Consider the following 25,234-nt stretch of genomic DNA (forward strand, 5'->3'; position numbering starts at 1 on the left):
TGCGAGAGAATAACACATAAAACACATACACAGAGATTTTCCCCTAGATCCCAAAACAGGGACTACCAACTTGATTTTTCATTATGTTCCTTTCAATGTTACAATACATATTTATACATGTCGAAGCATCCAATACCATGGACCGAAAACCATCGCGTCCAAAACCATGTGTGAAAAATCATGCACAAAACCATAGGTAGGTCTACCCAACCTAATATAGGGTCCAAAAACAAAATTTTCTAGGGCACTGCCCCAGACCCCATAGAGTGGGGTTACCTGCACTCCTCAAACCCCATGTGACTCTCCTCGCTATGCAATTGGTGCAACGAAGGGGTGGCTATGCACCCCTTCTAACCCCCAAGTTAACTACGTGGGACAATCGTGGAAACAATATAACACACCCCAACATTCTCCCACTTGTTCTTTTCTTTCCACAGGGGGCCACAAGAGAGCTTAGTGAATTATCCAACCCTACAACACCCATTGTTTCTCTACACCAAGAAAACTTCTCAAAGCTCACAGATTTTGTCAATGCATTTGCAGTATTCTTCAATGTGTGCACCTTTACCAACAACACCTTTTTGCCTTCTATCATATCCCTCACAAAGTGATACTGAACATAAATATTCTTTGTCTTTGAATGGTATGTAGGGTTATTTTCCAAGAAAATTGCACTTTGGCTGTCACAGTCTATCCTTATAACTCCTTGTACTAACCCCATACTTGAACAAAATCTCTGCAACCAAACTACTTCCTTGCTTGCATGAGTGGCTACCATGTATTCTACCTCTGTATTTGATAGTGCCACTATAGATTGTTTCTTACTCATCCAACTAACTGCACCTCCAAATAGGTTAAACTCATACCCACTTGTATATCTTCTCTGATCCAAATCTCCAGCCCAGTCTGCATCAACAAAGCCAAGAATATCCAACACTCTATCCAATCCTAGTCTTCCTAGGTAGCACAAACCATAATCACTAGTTCCATGTGAATACCTGAAAACCCACTTCATTGTTGTCCAGTGCTCCTCCCCTGGTTTTAACATAAACCTTCTCAATACTCCCATTGCATGTGAAATGTCTAGTCTTGTACAGACATCGCATACATCAGGCTATCGACTACACTTGCATATGGAACATGGGACGTGTCTTCTTCCTCTTCTTGTGTCTTTGGACACTATTGAGCAGATAACTTTACAACTACAAGAACATGAACCTTCACTGGTTTACTATCCTGCATATTAAACCTCTGCAATATTGTCTCAACATCCTTCCCTTGGTTTAACCAGAGCTTCCTCTTTGTCTGATCTCTTTTAATTTCCATGCCCAAAATATAGTTTGCAGCACCAAGATCTTTCATGTCAAATTTGGACGACAAATGGCTCTTCAAATCCTAGATAATTTCTTTGTCATTTCCAACCAGCAACATATCATCCACATACAAGACCAAATAAATAGCACGGTCACCAATTAATTTAGAATGCACACGGTGATCTACTTTTCTTCTGGTGAAGTCAAGTCCCCATATAAATGTATCAAATTTCTGATACCACATCCTTGGTGACCATTTTAACCCATACAGAGACTTCTTTAACTTGCATACAATTTATTTCTTACCCTTCACCGCAAAGCCTTCAGGTTGCTTCATGTAGATCCCCGTGAAGAAATGTTGTCTTCACATCCATCTATTCTACCTCTAAATCAAAAGCAGTAGCAACATATAAAAGTGATCTAATAAAAGTTACCTTGGAAACAGGAGAAAAAATATCACCAAAATCAATTCCCGGCACCTGAGAATAACCTTTTGCCACCAAGCGAGCTTTGTATTTCTCCACCTTTCCTTCTGAATTTGTCTTCTTCTTGAACACCCATTTGCTACCAATGGATTTTCTTCCAGCCGGCAACTCCACCAGATCCCAAGCCTCATTTTTGTGCAAAGATGCCATTTCACCAACCATGGCCTCTTTCTAGAGTTTTCCATCCTCTGAATCTACTGCTTCCTTCACAGTTCTGGGATCATCATCAGTAATACATAAAGCAAAATTTCAATAGAAAGCAGATGGAATATACCTTTTTGGCTACCTTCTTTCTAGAACTGATCTTCTCACACCCCGAGTTTGTGGCTCTTCATCTTCTAATTCCTCCTCTACTATAGAGTCTGATTCTTCCTCCTTTAACTCAAACTCTATCTTCTCAGGTTCGTTTGGTTAGACTTCATGTTTAATAACAACTTTCACCTCTCTGAACACCACATCTCAGCTCTACACAAACTTCCTTGTTACTGGGTTTCAAAGCTTATAACCCTTTAAACCATCCTTATACCCAATAAACATGCACTTTTCAGATTTACTATCCAACTTGGTTCTTTTCTCCTTTGGAGCATGTACATATGCATCACATCCAAATACCCTTAGATGTGAAAGAGAGGGTTTCTTACTAGTCCATACATCTTGTGGAGTCTTATCCTCCAACACTGATGAAGGTGATTTGTTGACCAGGTAACATGCTATCTCCACCACCTCTGCCTAGAATTCTTGTCCTAACCTGACACCATTGAGCATAATTCTTGCCCTTTCCATCAAGGTCTTGTTCATTCTTTTTGCAACTCCATTTTGCTCAGGTGTGTATGGTGTAGTATTCTACCGTGCTATACCACACTTCTTCCAAAATTCTTCAAATTCCTTACTACAAAACTCTCCACCGTTATCTGTCCTCAACACCTTTATCTTCTTCTTTGTCTGGTTTTCCACCAAAGCCTTAAATTCTTTAAACCTATCAAAGAATTTAGATTTCTTCTTCAGGAAATATATCCATGTATTCCTTAAGAAGTCATCTATAAATTATACATAGTACACAGACTTACCTAGTGATGGAACCTTCAGAGGTCCAAACACATAACTATGCACAAGCCCTAATATTTGATTTGCCCTCTTACCACCGGAGGGGAAACTCACCCTATTATGCTTCCCATATACACAATTTTCACAGAAATCAAAATCCAGAGAGTTATTACTCATACCTTCTACCATACGTTTACCATGAAGTATTCAAAGGCCCTTCTCTCCAATATGTCCAAGCCTTTGATGCCACAACATGGTCTTCTCTCTAGAGACCAATAGATTTTCTGCTCCACTTTTAGGAACCACAGAACTATTGCACCCATCAACAACAGTGCTACCTTGCAGCTTGTACAGAGTTCCAATTTGAACTCCTCGAATCAACACCAGTGCCCCGGAAACCATCTTGCAGGTATCATTCTCGAACATCATTTCTACACCTGCATCATCCAACTTGCTTACATAAATCAGATTTTTGGCTAATGCAGGAATATACAAAATACCTAGAAGTATTCTAACCATTCCACCTTGCAACTTCAACTTTACCTTTTTGTGACCAACGATTCTAGCATTCTTGTTATCCCCCAAGAAGACATCACCACCATCATATTTCTCATACTCGCAGAACCACTCTCTATGGGGAGTGAAGTGAAGGATGCACCTAAGTCAATCAACCATACCTCATGATCTACATGTGTACTTGAAGAAGCCAAGTACACATCCCCACCTTCATTTGAGGTGGTTTTTTCCTCTACAGAAGGAGCATCATCAGATCGATTTCCTTTATCAAGAGCTTTAGATTTACAGTCCCTTTTGTAGTGCCCTTCCTTTCCTCATTTCTATCACACCACCTTTACATGTTTTCTTGGAGATTTACATCTCCATCTAGATTGAGATCTCCCACTTGATGAATTATTTTTGTTTCTTTTATGGGACTGTTCTCATACATACAACGTATCACCATTCTGGCTCTCCATATTTTTTCGTCTCATTTCCTCCATCAGCAAGGATGAGACTATTTCATCAAACTACAAGGAAGTTGCATTGCTACCTATTGCAATAACCAGACTATCCCATGAATCTGGTAGACAAAACAACAAATTGATGCACTTATCTTCATCTGAAATTTTAATATGAACAAATAATAACTGACTTACCACAATATTAAATGTGTTTAGATGCTTTGTCACCAACTCTCCATCTTTCATCCTCAAGTTATACAGCTTTTTCCATAGGAACAGTTTATTCACAAGTGACATAGATTGGTACAAAGTCCCTAACTTGTCCCGTAAAGCCTTCGCCATAGCTTCCCCTGATACATTCAACAATAATGAATCTGAGACACACAATCGTATTGTGCTCTTTTCCTTCTGATCTAACTTCTTGCATTCTTCATCGAACACTCCCATTGGTTTAGTACCCCGATCTACCATGATCCACTAATCATTATCCACCAACAAATCCTCCATCTTGAGTTTCCACAACTCAAAACGTTGACCATTAAAGTTCTCAATCTCTATCTTTCCACTACTCTCCATCTTCTTTCACCACCAGAATCGATTTCGTAGATCTCCCACTGAACAGGGTCTACTACCGGCCCGAGCAAAACCCCTTAGCAACAAAGGCATCCCCTTGAAGCCAAAACAACTCTGATACCAAATGTAGGTTTTAAACCGGTACGGAAATTACCTACATACAAATTCTAAAACATAGAAAATAAACAATGCAATAGCATAACACATAAAACACATATACACAGAGATATTCCCTTGGATCCAAAAATTAAGATTACCACCTTGATTTTTCATTATGTTCCTTTGAATGATACAATACATATTTATACATGCCGAAGCATCCAATACCATGGACTGAAAACCATCACGTCCAAAACCATGGACTGAAAACCATCGTGTCTAAAACCATGTGTGAAAAATCATGCACAAAACCATAGGTAGGTCCACCCAACCTAATATAGGGTTGAAGAACCTAATAAGGGTATCCCATTGAGTGGGGTTACCTACACCCCTCAAACCCCCTCTGACTCCCCCTGCTACGCAATTCATGCAACGAAGGGGGGGTTCTGCCCCCCTTCTAACCCCCTGATTAACTACGTGGGCTAGTCGTGGAAAGAATATAACACAACCAAACAAGTATGACCAAGTTTATGACACCTATAGGACTTAATAATTTGTTTAGAATTCTAAAAATGTTTTTGCTTCCTGTCACCTTGATGATTGTTACCCACTATCTCTAGATTGTTTCTTACCAAGACCTCTACCACTTTTTCCATTCCTATTAGATACTCCTTGAGACTTTTGTTCCTTTTGTGCGAGATACAAAGTCCCAACATTGGAATTGGGAAGTGACTCCTTCTTCGCAAAGGATTTATCTCTTTCTCTAATTTTCTCTACAAGTTTATTAAAGGTCATGGATTTCATTTGTTCACTAGCTTTGAAGAGACTCCAGGTAGTGTGAATAGGTAGGGTATGGGAATTTAATGAATGTCATGAGTTTAAATTTAACACCATCAGAATTAATATCATGATAAATGGATTTAATTTATGAGACTAACTTCATTGGACCATTTCTTTCAATCCGTTTGATATAGCTGGATCTTCCAACATTTAAGGGGATCTCCTCAGTAAGAATTCCCAACTAGAACTCAGACCCTTTGGAGTAGGATTCCCTGTAGTGAGTGGTCACGTAGTGCCTTGGCCATGGTAGAACACACAAGTAATTATGATGACTTTGGTTGGAAGCAAGTGTTTAAACTTGCAGTGAGGGAAGTGAGATGTGTCAGGGTTGTAACACATGGAGGGGAAAATAAGTGTGTCCCTTAAAAGCCTATGATAGTATGCATCCTGGAAGGAACACACAAGTGAAATGACATCACAAGATGGAAAGCATAATAGTACACAAACCAAAGTGATGGGTTATTCTAGAAACACACATTAAACAAGATTCATACAATTGCATAGAAATTAGTTCATAAGAAAATGCATAAGTTAAACAACATATATTTCTAAAGAAACTAGAATAGTCCAACTATAATAACAAAATATGTATGAAAGTGTGTTGGCTCTGTTATTACTATTTTAAGTGAAAGTTCCATCAATACATAATTGATTGATGCCAGTAGCCCTAATAGTGGAACATTACAGTTAGGAACACCTTCTCCTCCAAACAAGTATATTTGCTCTATGTTGTGGAGAAGAAAAGGCTCGTCACAATACTCCCAAGCCTTTTCTAAGCCTAAGCCTAGCCAAAAGCTTGGATCCCAAAATCCCCTTCTATGAGTTATGAGGTTCTATTTATACCAAATGGTGGGGTGACCCTTGACATTACCCTTTGTGACTCTTTGACTACCCTCATGAATCTTCAATTTCCTTTATAAATAATTCATTATATTACATAGTGATTATTCACATTCCGCTAATGACAATTGGAATTTCACTTACAACATATTTACAGATAATATACATTTTCGACATGTACCCATGTGAGACAAAATAGGCTACAGACAACCTAAGAAGGAAAAACACAATGACTAAGAAGTTTGGGAAAAGACCAACACGACAACCTCCACTTGATGACTCTTAGTGACGTAGTAATACCAAACTCCTTGATAGTGTCTTTTTGATAGGGGACTCTTGCCTCCATAACTTCTAGTTATATTGTCTCAGAACCTTTTTCCAACTCATCCTGAAGCATGTGTTTCTTGGTCTTAACCACTGCATGACCACTAATAGACTTCTACATGTTTTCTACGCTCAGCTCCAAGTAATTGGTGGTTATCTCTCACCTTATGTGCTCCATGTACTTTTCAATCTTTATATGGACTTGGTTCTTCTCCTTAGCTTCGGTGAGTGAACCGATTGACATGATCCTATGTGTTCTCACAATGACATCTAATATCTTATAAAATGACACATATGAAGCCTATATGTTATTGAAAAATGGGGCAAGCTTCTCATAATTTTGGATCTGCATCCATATCTTTAATTTGTCTAGCTCTGCCTATGGCTTGATAATTTTGAGAAAGTGAAGCGGGGCTCCTTGTATCTCATTGTCCATTATTTCACATTGGTGATAGCAGCATGTATGTCCCTAAGATCTTGGACAATATTTCCTCTCTACCACTGGAAACCATATAGATGGACAACCGCCTTATGCATGGTGACAAATACATCATAAAGTTTTCACATGGGGCCTCAAGAGTTGATACTTCAGCAACTATCACTTTCCTCATCTCTGCCACTACAAATTTCTATGCCACCTATTCATTCTCTGCTAATAGGAACTTGACATTTGAGCTCATGGCTTCTGCATAAGCCATAGTGGCATCGACCATGGTGACTGGATGCTTTCTGAAATCTGACACTATCACCCTTTCTTTCGTAAATGTCGGTGATGCGTGATCATCTGGGAAATTATTTCTCCATGCATGTATAGTTTTCTATTGCAACTCCTTGAATGATAGATTGTACACATCCATCACTGGATCATCATCAACGCGAACAATCTCTCGTTTCTATCGTAGGACTTGTTTTGATACTCGGGGTGTTGGAGACTCAAGAGAAACCTTAAGAACTCTCGACATGAGGTCAGTATCTTGTTCATGTGGCTCCTGTCCCAACTCCATGTTTGTTTCTTCAACCATTTTCTCAATCTGTTGATCAATCTCCTGATCCTAGATCTCCTCATTGTCTTCTTCATTTTCTAGGTATTTTGACTCCTCTACCTGTATGGGCATAGTTTTCTCTATCATCTTGCCTTGCCCTTCTTGTTGATCCTATTTTTGCTTCTTATCCATATCTCTCCTTCTTATCTCTTGTTCTTCCTTCAACTTCTTCTCTGTTTCATGCAACTTCCTTTCTACTTCCTTGAACCTTTTTTTTTCTCTCTTCCTTCACTCTTCTCTATCTATGCATTGTTTCCTCATTGCCTCCATTTCTAAACCTTCTTTCTAAATGGGAGGATTTTCTTTGTACTTGTAGCTTTTATTAGCCTCTGCATTCTTCAAAATCTTCCTTTTACCCTTGTCCTACATCGCTTTCCTTCTTATTGTTGATGTTGTTTTTGCTTCTGTGGTGTTGATGCCTGTAGTGCAACTTTCCATGTTGTGGATACACTGACTGGTTCATTGAGCTTGGAGTAGTTGTAACAATACCTCCAAGGGTCCACCTCTTCCTAATGACATGTCCCATGGATCCATGGATAGTACACCTTCACACAATGGTTCTTCCAAATACTGTGGGGATCATATGGATTGAAGTCTTTGGTGCCAAACTCAAACTTCTCTATTTCATTAGCTTGAAAATTTGGATCTTTAAAGCTCTTAATCTCATACAATCTGACCAACAAAGGAAGAGCGGGCCATGGTACTTTCTTCATCCTATGTAACCCTACTGATAACCTTGTGGAGATGTGCTATGCGACCTCTTGCATGACCAACTTATCTGTGGCATACCTTGGTAGAACATGTGAAGGCTTCTCTCCACTAAACATCTTGCTATAGGTGTCACCAAGTGAGGCATACTAGTCTACAATGTTGAGTATTGCCTCCATCGCTTCTTGGTACATGCAAGGTGGATCCTCCTCGAAGATAAAGTTGTACATCAAGATAATGAAATTGTAATCTAGCCTTGCCATAACTCCTTTGTGGCTACATTCAGAAAGTAAATTGCAATAAATGTTGAAGACATTATATTAGGGTGTCAATGTGCAACCCATGCCAAGAAAATGATGTTGGGCACAGATTGAATTAAGTAAATAAGAAAAAATATAGAATCTCTCTTGCTCATCATTGGGCAAATTCCAAGCATTAGTCACATGGACTCTCAACTGAAGATCTAATAAATCTGACCAAATGAATGCCCTTCTGCCATTCACCAACTGGTTCAACACATTCACCTAATTCTCTTGAAAGGTCTTCGTGATGTCTTTACTATACAATTGGCCTGAAAATATGATCAGGAGATGGTAGGACATTCTTGGTGACTTGGTCCTGTAAACATGATTGGGTGTTGATCTATACTTTGATGGCACTTCCACCCAGTGCTTTATAATATCTTTGGTGATTATAGTGTTGTTGATGGCATAGAAAAGTGTATCCATGCAGTTCACCCACTAAGGTAAGTGATACATTTGATGATAGTTCTCCATCTTGAAGGTAGAAAGTTGTGTTCCACTAGCACTACTCAATGTTTTAGTCTCTGGAATAGTGTGTGAAATAATCCAGTTGATGATGTCTACACATGGGAAAGAAGGGTACCTTCATGTAACCTTATGTAAGCTGACCAGGGGATATTGACATACAACTGTCGATCCTCTAGATCTTCTGTCAACTCCCCTACAAAGATATCATTGATTTACTACCATGTTAAGGTCATGCCATTTCTTATGAACAACTAAGTGTCCAAAGAAACCGGAAAATTCACTAACACTTGCTCAACTACTTCCCTAGTGCTACTCTCGACAATATCCTATGATGAAGCTCTCTATGAAGCCATGTTACTTGTAACTATTGGAGATTTTCTCAACTGTTATACCTAGAGACAGAGAAGACACTCATGGCATGAAAATGTTAGCTTAAAACCAAAATCACTTCAAGAAAAGACCAAACAACAAATGCTGCAACTCTTGGGAAGAATGCACAATCTAGGCTCTCAGAGCTGAGTCACTACCAACTGCTAGTGGGGAGGTCTTGTTGACTGGAACTGCACAATGCGCCATTTATTCAGGGTTAGGTGAGATGATACTGTGTGTTGTGAAATCCCAATGGCTAAGGCTCAGGACTGACTCTTGGAACTGTTTAGTGCACAACTGGAGTGAGGTCTTGGTAGCCTCTGCATAATTCTTGGAGCTAAGGTAAACCCTTGAAATCCAGTAATGCACAGTGCATGCTGGGAAGGAGCTAGATTTGAGCCAAGGAAGCGAAAGTATGCCCAATGGGATCATAAAATTGAGACGATTTAAAGGAGGGGATGGTGGTGGGTGCGTATTTGAGTGAATGATTATGCATACAAATAAAATGGGTGCAGGAATCAATCAAAAGGAAGAATAATGAAGCATGTGGAGAGAGTTGTCACAATGATGACTGTTAGTGCAAAAACTATGTAATGCATGCAATACTTGGGAAACGCAATAAAAAACTTAAAACAACACTTATAAAAGCTAAAAAAAATCAAAACGCCAATGTTCGGTCAATAAAACAAGTAAAAAAACACTCTAACAAGCCAAGCAAACAAAAGCAATAGAAAAGCAAGACTTACTTGGAAATGTTTTGATGACTATGCCAAAGGTTCCTAGATCTCCTCACAAATGCCAGAGCTCCAAGATTGAATGTGAAAATGAGCTTTGGTGGCATTCATTAAATAGATTTGGTTTATTTAGGGTTTATGATGTGGAGGCCAAAAATCTAGCAAAAAATAACACTTGGTGGAAGTTTCCAAAAATAACTCAAATGCTAACTCTGACTGCTAAAAATATATCCTTATTTTCAAGGGGTGATTTTCGACTTTTTGATTTTTTCTTTTTCAGGAATAGCTGCCATTCATTTCCCAAAGAGATTGCGCAGTTTTGAGGAGAACTGAGGCAACTCACTAGCTCATGCATGGGGTAGCTTTTGAGGGAAATCTTCTACACAATTTATGGGTTGAGTGGCTTTAGGCTACCTCTCAGCTGAATGTTGGCTATCAGCTAGTTCTGTGGAATTTTGGAGCTGAAGGCTAGATACTTGCTTGGATTGTATAATTTTCGAGAGTAAGGTTGGATGTCCTCAAGGATTGTGCATTTCACTAAGGTAGGCATGGAATTAGGTTCAAACCAAGTCAAGAGATTGGCTTGCGGGTTATACAGTAAATAGAGTAAGAAAACACAATCCAGAATTCAAAAGGTAAATTTCAATGAAATCAAAAGTACGTGGGTGAGTGTGAGAAGAGATGTTGTTATTTAGGAGGTAGGCTCGAAAATGAGGCATAGGAAAAATTTTGGAGTGTGGCTGTAGCCACTACGACATTGGCAACACACTGGTAGAACTCTAGCTCTCTATATGGACTTTGTCTCCTGTAAAGCGAGTATAACTCGTCTCGAAGTATTGTTCATTTCTTTGAGCGTCATGACTTCTTCATTAGCTTGAATTAAAGATGTACTCGACACAATTATCTTTATCGATAGCACGCATACCAATCCAAGTCAACTAAGTTGTTTCAACTGGGGATCAGGGGTATATTGGTGCACAAGTAATATAGACTGTCAATTTTTTAGTTTCATCTCTAGTGTTTCTCTACTACCAGTAGCCCTGGATAGTACCCCAATGGAGTCACTTTAGGAACCCAAGAATTTCTCTACTACTAGATGGATTGGCCAATACCCTAATGGAGTTACTTTCTTCACGTCTTTGCACAGGATGCCTCTCTCTTCTTTCACCTTTATTTTCATTTCTTTTTTCATTTTCAAATAACTAGGCATAGGAACTTATTTATTTCATTAGATGGAAGAGGGATCTCGGCTTGTTGAAAGCATAAAAGGTTGTCCCTTTAGAGAAGGATGTTTATATATACCTATGCCATACTTGTTAATGTTTTCCCCCTTCACCTTACTCTACTTGACTAATTTGACAAGGGTTAATTGAATTATAGAAAACTGATTATAGTAGGCAGTACTAGTTAAGAGTGTGTTGAAGATGTTAGGTTCTTATACCAATAGGTTTCATTTTTCATGATTGACCTGGGAAGTGCCAAATATGTTCATCTTTTCATGCTGCAAAGGTTCCATATTTTGTGAAAAAGCATTAGAGGAAAGTTAAAAAATGTAAAGAGGGTATGCCCTAAAAGAAAAATAAAAGGGCAAGAAAATCCAAGTGGTCAGAAAAAATGATAAAAATGAGCCCCAAAGAAAGACCAGGAAAGTGGCTAGCCAAGATGCCACTTCTAGCTTGATGGATGGCCCAACAGTTCAATCTGGATCATGCCATGTTTTAAATTGCTTGTTCTAGACTAGAGAATCAACATCTGTCCAAACAGTTCAAGCTTGGCAGATCACTAGCTAGGTAGAGAAATTAAGGAGCCCAACTGCTTAATCTGGGCCCTTGGAAGAAATAAGGGTAGATTTAGATAGGAGGGCAGTCAAAAGAAAAGAGGATAATCAGGGTCTGCAAGCCTAAGTGCACCCATTCAAAAGGAAGAAAAAATGTTAGGTGTTTTAGGCCGGGTAGGTAGTTTGAGGTTGCAGAAGCAAGGTTTTGGTCACTTATGATACTGTCAAGGAGAGCTCATCTCATCGATGAAAGAAATGTCAAAGCAGTTGTTTGATGGCAGAACTATGGAAGCATGTCTAACTCCCTTTCACTCCCCCCCCCAAAGTTTCTTACTAACACCCCCTTGAGGGCCTTGGGATCTGCCCAATAAGTCCTGCTTTCACTTCATTTTGTCAAATACTAAATCAAGTTTTGGGTTTTCTTAAGGAAAAGAAACCACATATCTTGTGTAAAAGTCCTCATTCCAAATTCCATTCACTTCTTACATCCAAGTTTTCCTTCATAAACTTAGCTTCATGCCCCTACAATTTCACTTCACAAGGTCATATTAACTTCTAACTCTATTATCTAGCTCCCTAGATCACTTCCTTACCCCTATTATACAAAAAATTATATAAAAACGCAAAATATTAAATATTCCCACCCCATGGCACTATAGCCATATAATTCAGTCTTGGGAAATAATAGTCCATTTGGGACTATTATGAACCCTTCCGCGTCCTAAATCCGGAATTAGTTTAACCTCTGGTTAAATTAACAACCATAATAACCCCTTCCTAAATCACAGTTCATTAACCCCTCTGCGCTCATATACATTTTCGGGTTTTCTGTTTAAATGTTTAAACTAAACACTAAACTTTACCCCCGACGCATACCCATAAAACCCATATTACCCAAAGTCTAAACCTTGGCGCATATATTATAACGTTAAATATTTGGGCGGGTCCCGTACGTTAACATCCCGCCAGATCGCAGTTCCGTCCACCGTCGGATCGGGCCCTCCCCATCCGACGGCTCTCGTTGATATCGGAGCGCCCCCGACGTACGGGAGTTAGCGTCCGATGGAGGGTGGTTTTGCTGCCGTACACGGGGACGTGTGGCCCATTCTGATTGCATCGGGCCCGCGCTGACACTTACCACCCCCGTACCAAAGGCGGTCCGATAAAACCACTTACCGCCTTCTGTCCGGGCGCCACGTCCCCGTGACGTCACCTTCACGTCAACCCGCTGTTGCTGCATGTCACTGCCACCGCATCTGCCTGCATCCCTACCCTGCCACCGTGTCCTGTGCCACGTCATCGACACAATCAACTACCACGTCACCTTGCCATACCAAGGACCCGCCGATGACGTTATGATGACGTCATCGCAAAAAAGTGCCAAAATGCCTCAAAAACCCAAATTTGCGTTAAAACTCGCGAAAGTGTCATTTTTTTTTATGCAACTAAAAGATGCAAGCTTTTGCATGAAACTTACATCCAGTTTGCATTCGACGTCCCCGTATGCAACCCAGACCTACTCGACGTGCAACCCGACCTCTTCGGCCTCCGCCTGCAGCTCTTCACCACAGCAATTTCATGAAAGAACAAGTATTTACCCGAAAAAATGCCCGTAACCCTGTTTTTCATAAATTCTCTGCAAAATTTTCCATTACACCTAAGAATTCACCAAGAAGACGTTGGCACCTGTGAGATTCTCCTCTCTGCCCCATTGTATAACTTGATTTGTGGCCAAAACCTGGCATCTCTGTCCCCTTTGATAAAATTGCCATTTCTAGCTCGAATTCCAGCTCCAATTTGCCCGCGGAACCACTAAAGACAGTTTGCTAAAGCCCTTTATTTTTCTCCCTTTCCAGTGTACTTATTGCAGAGCCCTCCACAAGTCTTCATTTCATTGAGTTTTACTCATCAATAACATCTCTGCACAGAACTTGAAACTGTGAGTTCCTTGCCCAGGAAACCATTATCACAACTCTGTTCCTTGGTGAAATACAGACCTAATCCTACTGTAATCACAATCAAAACATGGAGGCCCTTGTTGCCCTCAATATTTCACCACTAAATTCACCCCATAGACTGTTAGAATGGATTCCACTGGTAGATAGAGACTATCAAATTACTGATATGGAAGGAGACAAGCCTCATCTTCAGGTTTTCTATGAGATAAGGAACAAATTTAGAAACAAAGATGACCCCATTGCGAATATGGGAGTCCAACATGCCTATGTACTACTTGCCCTCAGTAAATGTCTTTCCTAACCTAGTCCATCAATGTTGTTCAAACTATGAGCCCTCTCAAAGGGCAGTAATGGGCCCTGCTAGTAAAGTCCTCTTCTACATTACTCCTCCGTCCATCAATGAGATTTTGCAATTCAAACCAACTCAACCTTTGGTCCCCCTTTCCATGAAGAATCCGCTAGATCAAGCCTCAAAGCTGCCCTCTGCAGAGATTGACCGAATTGCTAAGTTGTTCCTGCCACCAGACTATTACTCCAGATTCACAATTCCCTATCTCCATGTTGCATTACTAAGGAGGGAAAAATCCTTATAGATATGATCTCCTACATCCTGGGATTCAGAACAAGTGAAATTGCGGATAGCACTGTCTTCGCCTTGATGTCTATCTTCACTCCTGGACAACCCCGTGCTATCAAGTATGATTATGCCACCTTCATAGCTGATAAGATTCATGAGGAATTCATGAACCTAGAAAGGGAAAGGGTATTCAAATACACCTCATATATCGATCATTTGCTGCTATATTATCAGTCTGAAAGTTTCCCAGTCGTCCTCAAAAAATTGGATGCTAGGGGGGAGAGGAGGTCAGTCATATTTTGGTCATCAGTATTCCATCATTTTAGTTACTCCCCATACACATATTGTGAGTTCATTGACCTTTTTATCTATCCATCTACCTACTTATTATCAACAGATCCTCCTCACAGACTCACTGATGAGATGCAGAAGATTCTACAGCTTTCTAAAAGCTACAGCATTGGTGACTGGTATTTTTACCAAAACCACACAATAATAAGGGTTTATGGCTGTGAATTAGCCCCCTACCAACTGCCAAAATATGTCCCTATGAGACTCTTTGCCTTAGAATACTTTTGGCAATTTGGTAATGCAGATATGATTCATCTCCATGGCAAAAGCAAAAAGGCACAACTGAAAATCAGACATCAATTGGGCCCCTTTATTTTCAATAAGAGAGAAGAAGCATGGAAGGATGCTGAACAGATTCTGGGAGAGAAAATTAAGCTCAAACTAAGTTTCATTTGGTCACCATATGATCCCAATCACTCTATAAGTCTTAGAAGAATCAAATATAGGCTTGCAGGATATGTACATTGCAATATCCCTCAACTTGAACAATATGCCAATCAACAAAAATGGGTAGAAGGCACCCTAATGGAAGAGCTCACTGAAGAAGAAATAACAGAAAAAGCAATCAAGAATCTGGAAAAATCTATTGACTTGGAATCTTTTGGACAGGTCTTTTTTACAGCTCCTCGGCACCTTGGAGAAGGCACCTCATCTGTCACGGCCCCTCAGCAACCAGCTCAAGAAAGTGCTCCACTACCAGGGACATATAAAGGAAAAGAGGTCCAACATTCAGAAGAGCAAGTGCACAATTTAGAGCAGCAAGAAACAATTGCAGACCGGCCAGTTTCTACAGATAAATAGGGTCAAGGACAAGACCCTTTAACTCAAGCAAAAGTGACTGAAATTCCTGTGTTGCAGACACCTCTTAATGAGGAAAGGGCAAAGAAAAGGGATAGACAAGAAGAAACCCCTCCAAGGACATCCACCGAGCAGTAAGGAGAAAAGAGACAAAGGTTAAATCCTTTTTCATAAGAGGAAATTCCAGAAGGACAAACAGAATAGCCAATTCCCCCAAGCATGGAGACATCGGCCAGCTCCTTTCAGTAGGAGGAAGAGAGACAATAGGGGGTAGAGGTAAGATCCACCAGGCAACAGGGCCGATAGGGCTCTGACATTAAAAAAGCATTCGTTGATATCAAAGCTAGGAATGATCCAGTGAGATTACAGCTATACAACCAGCTAATAAGGATGGCCCCCACCAATCAGCAAAGGCTAATGGCAGCCTATGACATCCAGGAAGGGAGAATGACCCTCGGTCACTTCAGACCTACAATTCCGCAACCCCAATCAGCTGTTGACTATATTAGAACCAATCTAGAAGTGTTCGCCAAAGATATCCATCTGATGGACCAGATTGAATTGCACAAGCAGACCGGGGAGATGGTATATTCTACTTTAGCAGGTAAAACATTGTTAGCCCACAGATTGAAAAACTCTTTGCACAATACTGCTGCCCAACTAGAGTTGGAGAAAGCTTCATCACAGGCCAAGGACAATAGAATCAAATCCTTGGAAGAAATCATTATTGAGCTGGGACATGATCCCACTGATCCCAAGGGTGTGCAAGCTTTGATAAAAAAGAAAGATGAAGACATAGCCGCCCTTAGAAGACAAATCAAGCTGCCAGCTACACTGCATCCTCAAACTACAGAGGTAGCACAACAAAAAGAGGAGCAGGATGTCGTAGCTTTGCTTACGACCTTACATAAAAGTTTGGTAGAGATAGAAAGTGCCTTGGAGGCATCATTATAGGAAGACAAGGAGAATTGGCCTCTTAGCCAATTCAAGAAGCTCAGATTCTTACAACTGCTCCTCCTACGGCCACCACAATAGTCCCTCCCACTGTTACAACATCAGAAGCAGGTGCTTCAAGCTCAGCACCAATTTCAGCAACTACTTCAGCACCTACAGAGCAAGGCACCAGCTTGAGAATGGACAATATGATGAAGGAAATAGAAGCTCTGGAATTACAAATGGTGGAATTGAAAGAAACCAAGGAAAAGCTGGCTAGAATTGAGGAAAAATATGACAAGTCAAAGCAGGAAGTAGCTGAGAAGACAAGGGAAGTGAAAGCCCTGGAAAAAAGAATAAAGGAGCTAGAGAAAGAGCTTACTTTTGATAAGACTCTAGCAGATATCAAGAAAATTTTGTGGGCCAAGATTGGCCAATCCATTACAGACCAATGGCAATCCATCGAAACCATTCATGAGCAAATGGATTTGATAAGCTTGGCTCAGTTTGAAAACCAAAAGGCTAGAGCATCTTTAGGAAATATGCCTGAGCAAGCTAATAGAATGATCCAATTCCTGAATACTCGCACCAAAGGGCAGTTGGCAGCAATGGGAATCAGGAACAGGACTGAAACTATCTTGCTAATAAAAAGGGTGTTAACCCTTAGGAATTTTGTGCAGACATTAGAAAGAAAATTCCAAGAGATGCAGGCAAAGGTGGATGAGTTTAGAATAAAGATCACAGCATTACAGAGCAGAGGGCTACCTATCCTAGTAACAAGTGCTGAAAGACTGTTGTCACATGAGCATTATGCCAACAGGGTGAACAATTATGCTTCCAATCAAATCACAGCTTCCTCAAGCACATCAGAAGAAACAGGGCCTCCATCTGCACAGAGTGTCTTTGATAAATTAGAAAATCTATTCTACATTGCACATGATATAAACCATCTCTTTGAAGCCCAGCCAAAATTCTATAGATACACAGAAGCTGATGAAACACTGATAAAGATACAAAGGCATCAGCTACCTACAGAAGATTGGTGGAGAGGAATGATGGAGACATTGCTCAGGTGATTTTGGTTATTAATTCTTTTTTGTAAACTACAGTTCAGCATATACAGATGGCATGGTCCACCTGTCAAAGGATTAAAGCAGCATAAAGTAGAATTGGAATGGTAACTACAGCTCATTAAATGTAAAGAAACCCAGCACACGCAGAATGAATATGCATCAAGCAGCCGACTCACCCAGCCCAAAAAAGTCAAAACTTTCTGACAAAATAGACAACTAGCAAGCCAATATTAATTGCAGCGTTTAATTCTTCATTTACTCCCTTGGTAGAGTTGGTGATGTAATTTATTGCATGAAGACTCATCATCTAGATGTTTTGTATCTTATTTTTGTATATATACCTCCCCATAGAACGTATTTGGGGTTGGTTGGTGATTCTCTCTAAGAGCTATGTTGTAAATTTTCAGACTTTTAATACAAATTGCTGGTGAAGTTCATGGTCTGTGCACTGTCTGGATGCGGAAGTAATGAACTGCGTTCTGCTACAGAATTCCTTTGTCGTTTAATGGAACAATAAGTTATTCTAAACTGTGTTTTGTCTTTCTGTGTTTGCAAATTTCACATATGTTTCATGATCTTAGTAACAGAGAAGAAGAATAGCTCAGGACTTGTTTGAATACACCCTCTGCTCAATCTATGTTTCTAATTGTGTTTTCTTCAGAATTAGTCATAAATATGAATTCTTAGTTGCTCATGTTTGAACTAATTCTCTCATTATGGATGATGTTTAGGAATCCTTAACTGCTCCTAGATAATATTCTCACACTTTCCCTCTATCAGCATAGTGAAATATCCTTGATTGCCTTTCATTCCCTGATTTCATGCCATCGATTCCCAGATTTGAAGAATTGTTCCATAGGTGCCTATATGGCTCTGTAGCATTACCTTTTCCACAAGAAACACTTACAGTAGTATACCATCATTGACTCCATCTCCCAATAGTCTAGACTGTTCTAAAAATGCATCCCAGTTCTGTCTGAACTCATCATCCAACCAAATTTAAAACAAAACCCTGTACATCATAACTAGCCTAAAATTACTCCACAACAAAGCTAAAATATAAAGAGAGAGCCCTCTCTGGCTGCAAGTAGGCTAGGACTTGCAGCTAAAAGATTGGTTAGTGGTTACCTCGGTCGTATTCCCTTAGGAGCCTGGGAACAACCTGAGTGATAACATCATTAGCGACTCCATTGGGGACTGAATGACTGTTTTCCACTACTGTCCATTTTCTAATTTTTTTTTTTAGACAGTTCTTACAAAGATTTGACCAGTTTCCCTAGTTTGAACATATTCAAATAAAATCCAAAGTCTCCCTATCTCTAAGGAATTCTTGTAAAACAATGCCAAAAACTGTGATTATAAAACATTCCTAGAAAATACCAAAAGCAGGTTTGGAAGCTGGCTCCAGAGAAGAAAACTCGTTATACTAGGTCAGATCCTGACCCAGATCCTCTAGCTGTTTTTGAAAATCCCAACCTGATCCCTAAGATCCTTAGGAAACAAGCGGAACAAGAAGATCTTGCTGATTCTAGCCCTGAAGCAGTTTAGGAAAGTTATATTCCAACCCCTGCCAAACCTTCAGTCCATCCTCACATTGCTCCTACTTCTTCTTCTCCCTCATCCACCTCTCAAAGCACTCTCCCTACCCCTCCATTCACTGCACATATTTCAACTCCCCTTCCCGCAGTTCCAGCTGTCCCATTTCTTCCTGTTGTTCCATTTGTCCCTGTAAATATGGCAAATCGTTATGACCCTTTATAGCTACCTGCAAATCCAGGGGCTATGCCTCAGGATTATCAAAGTAAGATCACTTATTTTGATGGTACTATTACATATACTGCTCTACAACATAGAAAGAAAATGAAAGACTATTTTGAGAATTATGAGATAGACGATGATGATGTAAGAATGAAAATCTTTGTCCAAAGTTTAACAGGAGAAGTAAGAACTTGGTTTAGAGTACTTGCTGCAAATTCAATAGCCAATCTGGATGCTCTTTACCACACATTTCTCAACAGATGGGAGAAGAAAAAAGATCCACTGCATAGTTTATCTGAGTATGACACTATAAAAAGAGGCCCACAAGAAATTGTCCTAGATTATTGTGGAAGATTCAACAATGTTTACAATGCTATTCCTCAAAACCTCAGACCTCCACCTGATTTAGCTTTAATCAAATTCCCTGATGGATTTGACTCTGACATGGCATATCAAATGAGGGAAAGAGCCCCTCCGACCTTAGCATACATGCAGAATATAGCTGTTAGTGTAGAGGCAAACCTAATTGCTACAAGAAATAGGGCAAGAGCTGAAAGAAGAACTACTTTTAAAGAAGAGCCTTCAACATTTGAACAAAAATTGGATGCAATCATCAAAGGTATGGATAGACTTGGGGATAGGGTGGAAACCATCGAAAGAAAGTCTTCATGGGAAGGTCAACCAAGTACTGCTAGAAACCCAAACTTTAGAAAGAATCAAAATCCAAATGTTGGAAGGGTTGTTCCCGACCAGAACATCAGACCTCCTTTTCAAGAAAACTATGCCGAAGCCTGAACATCTAGTGAACCAACCGAGGACCCTCACATCAACTTGATGGGTTTGGACAGTGACCACCAAGTCTTTTTAACACAAGAAGATCAAAAGGCCCATAATTGCAATAAATTTCATACCAAATCAGGAGAGTCATTTGATTTTAGGGAAGGCTATGATGCAGCAGTTTATGAGGTTCACAAATAGTACAAATTAAGGAGAAGAACCATAGATGTGCCTGAAACTATCAAACCAAAGGATGCTAAACAACCAAAGAAAGTAAAAGATAAAGCTACTCTCACAGAATTCTCTGATAAAATAGACCCAAACCCAAGAGAAGTCACTGTGGAAGACATATCAGATGTACAACCCTCTAAAAATCAGACATTCTCATCCATCCTCTCAAAAGAAAATTCAAACAGTGTTCCTGAAAATATTTCTAAAAAAGAGGTACTTCAAAACAACAGTCAAAATGAAGAAAAGGTCACTGAAAATTAAGCTAAAAAGGAAAAATTTGCTGCCTATAATACAAAGATTCAGATAGAAAAACCTTTTAACATGGAAACAGAAATAGGTAAGCTGAAAATAGCTATTCCCCTTTCTGAATTGGCCAAACATGAAGTATATAGACAGCAAATCAATAGGTCACTCCAAATACCAGACAATAGGGATGTTGTAAATGTTTTAGATGATCAACCTGAATTACTTTTTGGTCCTGAAGTTGATGGAAAGACAACAAATGGAGGAGTTCCACCTTTTTATGTCAGTTCAAACATTCATGACAAAGTGTTACACAATGCAATGTTTGATTCAGGAGCCTCCCATAACCTAATGCCTAAATCCGTGATGGAGAAACTAGACCTAGAAATCACAAGACCCTACAAATATTTATTCTCATTTGATTCAAGCCAAGTCAGGTGTCTAGGCCTAATTAAAGATTTGTGTGTTTCCCTGGTCCAATACCCAACCAAAACAATTCTGATGGATGTGGTGGTAGCTGACATTCCACCCAAATACGGTATGCTTTTATCAAGATCATGGGGGGCCAAACTCCAAGGATCCTTGCAATTAGACATGTCTTATGCCACTATTTCGGTCTTTGGACAGCCAAAGAGATTGTACCGTGAAACACTAATGAAATATGTGGTGAGTAGTCAAGAAAAGCCCCAAAACTTCCCCATCTACTCTATGCATTCTGATATGGACTCATTCATTTTATATAATGCTGATATGTGTTCCACAACCGATGTCAAACTCTTAGAAGCAGCACAAACACAAGGCATAGATGAACAATCTAGTGGCCAAGAGCAAAAAATCCTTGATATGGTTAATGCAACAAATGGAAAGGACATAACAAATGACTTACAAGAACCCAATCTGCCCATGGTGCAACTTTCTAAAAAACTCAATACTAATCTTGACCATGAAATCTTATGGTACTTAGAGTTTGATGGCTCAGTAAACAAATTAGGAGCAGGGGTAGGGGTCTGGACACACAATATGAAATATGACCATGCTGAAGGTCATGCATATAGATTAAACTTCAGATGCACAAACAATATGGCCGAGTATGAAGCCCTTTTGCTAGGACTCAAGCTAATCAAAAACCTGGGTGCAACCAAAGTCTCAATTTTAGGGGATTCAGATCTAATCATACAACAGATGAAGGGAAATTTTATGACAAATGATCCTAGGTTGAGGGCTTACAGAGGTGCAGCCATCGAAATACTTAACACTTTCTTAGAATCTCAACTCACCAAAATCTCAAGAAAGCATAATTTACATGCACATAGCTTGGCAACCTTTGCCAGCACATGCAAACTACCATTTGAACCCAACCAAAATTTCACTGCTGAAATCAAACGTAGACCTACAGTCCCGGATAATGTCAAAAATTGGCAAGTCTTTGAAAGTGACACATAGATAAATAACTTCCTGACCTTGAAGGAGGAATTTTCCAGCATGAATATTGATACTAGCACTATGGATGATCAACAACAGATAGATAGAATTGAACAAAATATATCAGCTGAAACAGTAAGTCTGATTTTTCATCCAACTACTTTTAATGACAAAAATGTACAACAGCTGAAGCAAACAGACATTGATGAAATAGCTGAGGGAGAAGCTGAAGTAATTGAACTAAAAGACAATTTTCTGCCCACAGGTTTAACCCCTTTGGAGGATTTATTCGATTCAAATGATATTTCTAGGAAGCCCACAATGCAACCACTGAATGCTGAAATTGAGTACTGCAACATTGGAACCACACAAAATCCCAGAATGGTAAAACTATCCAAAGCATTGCCTGCTGATCAGAAATTGAAATACATTGACTTGTTTAACGAGTTCCAAGATGTGTTTTCTTGGGGTTATGAAGACCTCAAATCTTATGATACCTCAATAATCCAACATACTATACCCTTGAAAAAGAATTAAAAACCTTTTAAACAGAAGCTTAGAAGAGTGAATCCTATCCTTCTCCCTCTGATTGAAAAAGAATTTAAACGAATGTATGAGGTAGGAATCATTGCTCCAATTAGGTTCTCAGAGTGGATTTCAAATCTAGTGCCTATTAGGAAGAAAACGGGAGAGATAAGACTGTGTGTTGACCTAAGAAATTTGAACAAAGTCTCGCTCAAAGATCATTACCCCTTACCAAAAATGGACCATATCCTACAAAGGGTAGTAGGAGCCTCTAGGATCTCATTGTTAGATGGATTCTCAGGATTCAATCAGATTTTACTACACCCGGATGATCAAGACAAAACTACCTTTACAACACCTTGGGGAACCATCAAATATGTGAAAATGCCTTTTGGACTCAAAAATGCAGGGGCGACTTTTCAAAGATCTATGGATATAGCCTTTGCCAAAGAGATCCATGATTTCCTAGTAGTCTACCTTGATGATCTTACTGCCTTTTCAAAATCAGATCAAGAACACTTAGAACATTTGAGGCAAGTTTTCCTAATTTGCAGAAAATATGGCATATTGTTGAATCCAAAGAAATCACTATTTGGCCTAGAGGAAGGTAAGCTCCTAGGTCACATCATTTCTAAAGATGGCATTAGGATTAACCCGGACAGAATTCAAGCTATCCTTCAAGTGCCTCATCCAAGAAACATCAATGAACTACAAGCTTTTCTAGGGAAGATTAACTTTTTGAGAAGATTCATTCCTAATTTGGTCGAGCTCATAAGACTGTTAAACAATATGCTGAAGAAAGATTCTAAAGTCAAGTGGACTATGGAAGCCAAACAAGCCTTTGAGGACATCAAAAGAGCTTTGACAAATACGCCAGTCCTCACAAGTCCCAGGTTTGATAGAGATTTCATTATTTTTTCCTTTGCATCTGAGCATACAATTGTTGTTGTCTTATTGCAAAAAGATGACCAAGGGTGTGAGAAGCCCATTGCCTTTTTCAGCAAAGCTCTTAGAGATGCTCCCTTAAAATATCAGATCATGGAAAAGTAAGCTTATGCCCTGGTAAAGGCCATCAAGGATTTCAGAATTTACATTCTATACTCTCATGTGATTGCCTATGTCCCAAATGTTGTGGCTAAAGATATTTTAACTCAAGAAGGAATTGAAGGCAAAAGGGGCAAATGGATTGCTAATATCTTAGAATATGACATTGAAATCAAGCCTACAAAACTGATAAAAAGACAAGGGCTAGCCAAAATGATGACTGAAACCAATTTCCAAGCCCTTGATATCAATGAACTGGACAACGAACAGGAGATGGCAACTCCACAGATCAATCAAGCCTTTTTTACAATCTCCTTGGTATGCTGATATATGTTTTGTATTGCTAAACCTGCAAGCTCCTCCATGGTTGTCCAGAACAAAGAAAAGATTCCTAAAAATGAAAGCATCAAAGTTTTGTATCATAGACAATGTTTTGTTTTGGAAAAATCATGAAGGAATTTTACTCAATTGCCTGACATTGGATGAAAATGACAATGTCCTCAAGGAATTTCATGCAGGTGACTGTGGAGGACACTTATACTGTAAATCAACAGCTGATAAAATCCTAAGGGCTGGATTTTATTGGCACTCCCTGTTTGCTGATGTAAAAAAATTTGTAATGTCTTGCCATAAATGCGAGATCTTTGAAGGCAAGAGAAAGCTGTTACCTTTACCACTTAAACCTATTTCAACTGAAAGACCATTTCAATAATGGGGTTTAGACTTCATAGGTGAAATCCACCTTTCATCCTCTGGCCAACACAGGTGGATCTTGACTGCCATAGACTATTTTACCAAGTGGATAGAAGCCATCCCTTGTAGACAAGCCAATGACTCTATTATCATGCAATTCTTAGAAACCAACATCTTGTCCAGATTTGGTTGTCCAGATAAAATTATTATAGACAATGCTGCTGCTTTCAAATCCAAAAGAATGATAAACTTTTGCCATAAGTACCACATTACCTTAGGCCATTCCACAGCCTATTACCCTCAAGGCAATGGCCTAGCTGAGTCCTCCAACAAAAGCCTCATTAACATCATCAAAAAGGTCTTGGAGGAGAACAAAAGGAATTGGCATAAGAAGTTGGTAAATGCACGATGGGCAGACAGATTGACCACCAAAAGATCTATTGGTACAAGTCCATATGAGCTAGTATATGCTCTAGAAGTTGTTTTCCCTTCATCTTTGGGAACCCTTGTGATCAAGTTATTACAAGAAATACAAGCAGAACATAATGATATTCAAAGAAGGATCAATCAAACTATCCACTTGCAGCAAACAAGAGAAGAAGTATATCAGAGAAGTCAGGCTTTACAAGAAAAGTTAAAAAAGATGTTTGACAAAGGAACAAAAGCTGAAGATTTCTTCATAGGAAACAAAGTGATGAGATGGGACTCCAGGAGGGAAGATAAAGGGAAACATGGAAAATTTGATTTTCTGTGGAAAGGACCTTATGTTATCCATGTTGTACAAGATAACAATACCTACTTCTTGAGGTGTTTAGATGGCACAAATACTGAGGAAGGCCCAGTTAATGGGCGAATGCTCAAGCATTATTTTGATTCCATGTAATCAGCATAACACCACTGTGTATTGTACATAAATATTTGTATTTCCAACAATTTTTTATTTTCACAGCAATCAAATAAGGAACAACATGCA

The 25,234-nt window shown here is 39.4% G+C and overlaps 1 pseudogene; it reads right to left on the bottom strand.

The window, feature by feature from the left end:
- LOC149159916 (arginine decarboxylase-like) overlaps window positions 1–13,178 on the bottom strand; it is a 34,391-nt pseudogene extending 21,213 nt beyond the window's left edge.
- Between the last annotated feature and the right edge of the window lie 12,056 nt (window positions 13,179–25,234).

This window comes from Pinus tabuliformis, chromosome 5_2 (assembly GCF_031772625.1).
Source record: "Pinus tabuliformis cultivar Carrire ecotype Pingquan chromosome 5_2, CPIR1, whole genome shotgun sequence".
NCBI classification, from domain to species: domain Eukaryota; kingdom Viridiplantae; phylum Streptophyta; class Pinopsida; order Pinales; family Pinaceae; genus Pinus; species Pinus tabuliformis.